This window comes from Nicrophorus vespilloides, unplaced genomic scaffold (assembly GCF_001412225.1).
Source record: "Nicrophorus vespilloides isolate i.1.1-1 unplaced genomic scaffold, Nicve_v1.0, whole genome shotgun sequence".
NCBI classification, from domain to species: domain Eukaryota; kingdom Metazoa; phylum Arthropoda; class Insecta; order Coleoptera; family Silphidae; genus Nicrophorus; species Nicrophorus vespilloides.
In genome coordinates this window covers 83,536-90,339 of record NW_017096711.1, presented here as the reverse complement: position 1 = coordinate 90,339, position 6,804 = coordinate 83,536, and the positions used below count along the sequence as shown (strand labels likewise).

The 6,804-nt window shown below is 31.5% G+C and overlaps 1 non-coding gene and 1 pseudogene across 1 annotated transcript; one reads left to right on the top strand and one right to left on the bottom strand.

The window, feature by feature from the left end:
* The first annotated feature begins 742 nt into the window (after positions 1 to 742).
* Positions 743 to 1,386, top strand: LOC108557956 (annotated as a pseudogene).
* Positions 1,387 to 2,798: 1,412 nt separating this feature from the next.
* On the bottom strand, positions 2,799 to 2,871 carry Trnar-ccu. The gene has a single exon. It is a non-coding gene; the product is annotated as a tRNA-Arg (tRNA).
* Positions 2,872 to 6,804: the final 3,933 nt, after the last annotated feature.

Genomic DNA, 6,804 nt, shown 5'->3' with positions numbered 1-6,804 from the left:
CAAGTTTTAAAAATGAAGTAGCAGGCGCGCAATCCGGGACTTCTCTTCTCATCGTCACTCGTTAAGCGAAACGTCGCTCGTTAAGCGAAACGTCGCTCGTTAAACGAGATCTCACTGTGGTTGTTGTTCAGAAAGTAATTTCGTTTTTCATTTTAAAGGAAGTTAGCTGTGCTTTAAAATGAAAAACGTATATTCAAGGTATATTTTCAAAAAATAGAGATGAGATCTTGAATACCTCTGTACTTTAAAATGAGAATTAAATAACAAAATAATACTTATTTTATACTCATAACTTTTCAGTTCAGATTTCACTTCATAAATTTTATAGCACATTAAAGATATTAGAAACTATTTCTATTGTTGTTATAAGATGATACTTATTTTAGTTTTCTTTTACAAATTCAACAAGTATTGATGTTTTTCAAATACATTTTTAACAAAGAGATTATGCAGCAAATTCTATTTCAAGATTGGATTGAAACTGAAATCTCATATAATTAACTGTAGTGCATATTAATTGAATTAATATAGTATAGGTGATTGGTTACTGAACATAATTGTACGTTAACCGAACATCGATTTATATTGTCAATTGTATTAGCTTCCAAAAGCAACAACAATAGAATGGTATAGTGTACGTGACGTGAAACTTGTATTTGTTATCCGAAGACACATGTTTGTTATTCCAAAATATAAATTAATGAGTTGCCTATCAATAATTAAGCATTGTAAATTTAGAGGCATGAGTCTGAAGTACTTGACACAAGATGAAGAAACAAACATTGATTTGGAACTCTTCAATGAGTACAAATTCAGTGTCAATCAGCTAGTTTAAGTTGTGCCACTGCAATTGCCAAAACATACTCCAGGGAGCAGTTGGCAGGCAAAGATATTTTGGTATGCTGTGGGCCTGGTAACAATGGTGGTGATGGTCTAGTTTGTGCCAGACACCTGAAGCTTTTTGGCTATTATTCAATGGTATCCTATACCCGAAGAACAGAGAATACCCTATACCAAAACCTGACACTACAATGCTCTGCAATGGAGATACCACTTACAGAACAAGTCCCTCAAGATGTTTCCAAGGTATGGCTTATTGTGGACACTATTTTCGGTTTCAGCCTTAAACCTCCAATGAGAGAACAGTTCATACCTATAATAAACCTGATGAAAAATAATGACACAATACCAATCGCCAGTGTGGATGTGCCGAGCGGTTGGGATGTTGAAAAAGGAGAACCCGAATTGTTGATTTCACTAACGGACCCAAAGATTTGCGCTAAAAAGTTTCAAGGGAAATACAATTATTTAGGTGGCAGATTCGTTCCACCAGGTCTGCAAAAGAAGTATACATTAAAAAAAGGGACGTGCTATAAGAAAACGTAGACTCCTCTAAATTGAATGTAAAACAAAAAAAAGAATTAATATGAGTTGAGAGTTAGTTGATATAAAGTAAAAATAGAGAGTTAGTTGAATAGAATTATTGTTGTTGAATATAAGTATAGTCGAATATAGTTTATTTTATTGTACACCCATGCGATTTGATCATAGTTCTTTTACCAAAAAAACTGCCATTATTATTGTTACAACTATGTATTTATGTATACAAAAATCGTCTGTAATTATTTTTTTGAGGAATACCGACGTTCATGTAATTGACCATATATGGTGAACGGTCGTCGCTCGTGGATTTCGTGTAAGATTTGAAATGGTAAGTGAGGCGGACGTGCATTTTTTTCAACTTGCAGACAGTTTATGATGGTCGGTCCAGGCTATACGATGTTTTATTCAGGGAGCCGCATCGATAATGATACTTTATGTTTGCGGATGGACCAAGGATCGGACGGACAGACGGAGATGCCGTGGGTGGAGACGGGGATTGTCCTCGTACGCACACAAATCATCCTTTTTAATTAAACGTTTCGTTAGCGAATGGACAACAACAGAGAAAAAAAAGGTATTACTCGGTCCTCCCATTTTTCTTTTCATTTTCGTTTTCTTTCCCATCCCATTTCGTCCTACTTCATACACATTCCTACACGAAATTTTCATAACACGATATCATCCTTCGTTATATGCGGCTCGCATTTAATAGCTTCCTATCACAGCAACCTTCAATTTTATTCATCCTTAATCAAACGTTTATAATAGCGCAATATTTTAGCTTTTATTACTTGTTTCTTTTGTAAAGACAGAAAAACAATAAACGGTTTTTAAACTATTCAATACAATTTCAAACATAATTGTAATACATATTTTATTAGAATTATATACAGTCGGGGGCTTACGAACTTCCGGACTTACGAACAAAATTCTAAAAGCTATAACTTGTTACAAGGAAGATGTACTATCTGTTTTGTTGCATTTGTTTCTTTTGTCGTTTTTATTAAATAATTGTGAAGTCTACATTGAAAAGTACTTGTAAGTAAGTATTTTATTTATTTTAATCTATTTTTTCAAATTTATGCAGTCAGTAATACGGAATTTATCATAGATAAAAGTAAAAACCATAATAAAGTGTGGTAAGATAAGTATATTTAAAAATTTTAAAAATTCCCCTAACTTACGAACAAAATCGACTTACGAACAACCCATTGGAACGGAACTAGTTCGTAAGTCGACGGATATCTGCATATTGAAAAATGAATTAAGTGCAATCTAAATAGTTTTATAATCTTCTAATATTGTTATATAATGAATAAATAAAAGACAAAAGATATAATATAAATATACTATATTGTTAATAATTATAATTAATCAATAATTTTTGATTATATATAATCGAAAAAAAGAAATTGTACCCCAGATGGGACTCGAACCCACAATCCCCGGCTTAGGAGGCCGATGCCTTATCCATTAGGCCACTGGGGCTTATATAAAATTATTATTTTTTACACATATATCAATACAACATTATAAATTGAACAAATATATAATTATGTATACCAGAGTTTCCAAAAATGATTCATAATTGACCTTTCGATTACATAAATTTAAGTTAAACAAAATTAAGTTTGATTTAATAATTGGTTTAATAATTAAAAAAAAGCAATTAGACATAGTAATCTTTGGTGTTTCTCAATTTACAATATTTTTTTAGAAAACACTGATTTATACAATTTATAAAGTTTCAATTTTTTTAATGAATTAAATGTAAAGTTTTCAATTGAAATATGCTTAATATTTTCATTTTTACTGTTTTATCATAGAATGTTTATATATTATCAAATAAATTTTCCAGGATAAAATTGAGTTATTTGCACTATATGAGTGACAAATAAAGGCTGATCTAAGGTACATAAATACAAAAAAAAATATATGGCTTCTCTTATGACGTTTATGACAAACGGTAAAATGAAGATTAGATGAACTATTATGTAAAATTTAGTGATTAACTTTTGAATATATTTAATGAAAAAATTTTGTAACAGATCAATTTCTAACATTTCAATTTTTAAATGTGTTATTTCATTACATTTAATTTTAGTTTTTCTAATTTTTCATCAGAATTAATTTAATAATTAATTTATCTAATTTTTATAGCATATGAATGTAACATCTTAGTTAATTAGTAATTGTTGCAGCTTCCCGTTTTTTTATTTTTTTTTATTTACATTTACTTTTCTTTATACATTTAGGATTTAATTTACGAATTCATAGAAAGTGAAGGTAAAATCTTAATTAGTAATTCTTGGAGCTTCTCAAATATTGAACATGCGATTGCGGAATTGAGTTGTATGAAATATCGATGTCGCCCCTTCGGTTTGGGATTGCAAACGTCTTGACTCTCCTCTCCTACCTGACGGTAAATGTATTAAGGTGTATTTAGAATTCCCTATTCCGGAATGCAGTAAATATTTTGCGAAGCCAAAGTGCACATGCTGCAACGATTCTATTTAATCTTCAGCTTCCACTCGGGAATTACATTTCCCATTAAGATTTAAATGAATAATCAAACTATTTCTAACTTGTTTACACAATACTTTTTAGAAACAGTTTACATTAGATCATGCTTATAGTGTGGATTAGGTTCCAAAATTTTTTGATTCCATGGACATGAGAAATCTGTTTAAGGCATTCCCGGGATTTCTCGGGATTTAACAAATTTAAGAAATAATGTAAAAAATGAATAAAACTAAAATTCTTTAGTTTCTAATTAATTTATATTGCATTTTACATTGCACGAAATACAAAAATTATTACAAAAAATGTTAATATAACAAATAGTAAACTAAATATCATCTATTTAATTAATAACAAATATTTTTTTCCCGGGAATTCCCGGTTCAACAAAGCTAGTATGGATACAGCGTTTCTGAAAATGATAGTTGTCACCATGTGTCAAAGTGTAAAATATTCTTGATTTGTCATTAAATATGTTTTTTTTTAATAAGTATTAGTTCATGAAGAATCTTTAACGTTTTTTTGGCATCGTTGAAGATGTTAGTGCTAATTAAGCTCTGAGGTTTTCGTGACGTCTTGCTTCGCAATAATCACATGCTTTGCGTCCCAGATCGTTGGGAAAGCGATGCCCAAAGGAAAACCAAAACCGAGCAATTATAAGGAAATAATCTTGCTTTGATTAATGAAGATTGATCGGCAGAAGATTACACCGCTCTCTAAGGTTCCCATCAGCGCGCGAGTAGAGCGGCGAAAAATGCGTGCAGCAATTTTTACGTTTTGGTGGGCAATCGAAGAACAATGGCTCGGAATGCACGTTACGTAACAACGTTCACGATGGACCACACAGCGCGGGGTGGAAACATGATCCTTTTTCGTAGTTTTTTTTTAACTATTCACTTTCTGATTTTTCTGAGTTTATATATACTTTTTGAGTAGCAATAATTTGAACTTAGATTTATAGCGTCGGTTAACATTGTTTCTAATGTAATAAAGTAAATCCATCAAAATAGGCATTAAAGTAATCTTTCCATTATATATTTTGGTTTGTTCTTGTTCCAAAAAACACTATAAAAGTTTTTATTGTTTTATTGCGTCAAATATATAACAATCATTATTATTCCCATATTCAGAAAATAAATCTATATACTAAATTTGTAGTTTAAAATTGAAAAATACCTTTATATATTATACTGTATACAATATTGATTTTGATGTTCGGACAACAAAAATGTATTCGGTTTACGAACATTTTACCGATTAATTCTACTTTTCAGGTAGAAAATATCGTTTTTGAAAGAATTATGTTTGAAAATAAAACATTATTATTTTAATGATTTACACAGAAAACTACAAACATATTTAGGTTACTACTAAGAAATACCTTTCATAGTTTACATTTTACTTTGAATAAATGATACATGACCCCAGTCATACTTAAAAGCAAAGAGCAACTGAGGACAAGTAGAGTGAATTATTTAGGTATGAATTTACATAGAAAATTTGCATAAGAATAAAGCTTTACTTGACACTAAGAAGAAACTTGTTGAAAATAATTTATTAATACTAAAATGGACTACAGAAAAATTTATATTTTCTAAGTATTTAATAAAAATGTTTCAAAATAAGAATATATGATAATCATAGTATAATAAAGAAGGAATTAAAAACGAAGCAAATAATCAGAGAGAAATGGATATGATTGACAGATGCGTGCACTTCTTTTTGATATGATAGAATTAAGTCAAAATAGAACGATTTGTCTTTGACAATAGTTGTTAGCACGTCTTTCATACTTTTATTAAACATGGGTATAGCATTATAATACAGCGATTCTCAACCTATGACACACATCACCTCCACACACCTCATGTACGATGTGCACAACTTCATCAGTTTCCGCCGTTTGGTCAAATGAACTTATAGGTTGTGACACATAATTGGGATACAAAATGACAGCTGTCACTTTGAGTCAAAGCGAGGACCTGGTAAAACATAAAGGTTGAGAAACGCTGCTATAATGTATATTTGACTGAACAAACAAAAATTCTTAATAAATTAAATGACATTTATAGATTAGGACCAACATTGGATTAATTATATTTCTATTGGTAAATTTGAAGGACGATTTAGAAATCTAACAACTATTTACTTTTAGCTTTTTTGAACAAACAAACAAAAAAACAATTGCATGAATGAAAAGGCTAGGTTGAATTTGCAGGTCGTAGGTTACCGACCTCCGGTTATAATAGATAGCCGTGTAATAGTGGGCGTGCAAACTTAATTAGTTTAAATCGCGCGCCAGGATCTGATAGGAAGAAAAGGGGTTTTTCGGTGTTTGCGTACGTGAAAGTAATTAAATTTAAAACTTATCTACGCCAGTGATTTACACCGCCGCCCCCAAAAAAAAAATACGAGATCAGATCAGAAATTTGGGGCACGTAAATTTAGCTGATTCACAAAATTGGCTTAGTTAACGTTCATTATTATATTTCTTAAGCGAGTTTGTAGACTGCAATCAATCCTTTTCTTCCTGAATCATTTTCAAAAAAAGGATAAATTAAGTGACTAATGTGATAACATCCGAAATGCAATATGCGTCGCGTTTTCTGTTTCTCCCCCTAAGGGCTGGGTAAGTGTACAGGGTGAGGAAAGCAAACGGACGTCGGGGGAGCATCCACCCTTTGACGAGGGGTGGAAAATGATATCTTCGTAGACTCTTTCGCACCGCGATATTGCATTATATCGTCGCGTCTAGAAGTTGAGGGAAGTTTGCGTTACAAATTGCGTGTGTCGAACGTTAAACGCGCCAGGAAATCGATCCCCTCGCACCTATCTCTCTCTATCTCACTCATTCCCTCTAGGATAGTCCTGATGGGGTGATGTGTGTGTGAGGGTTGGTTT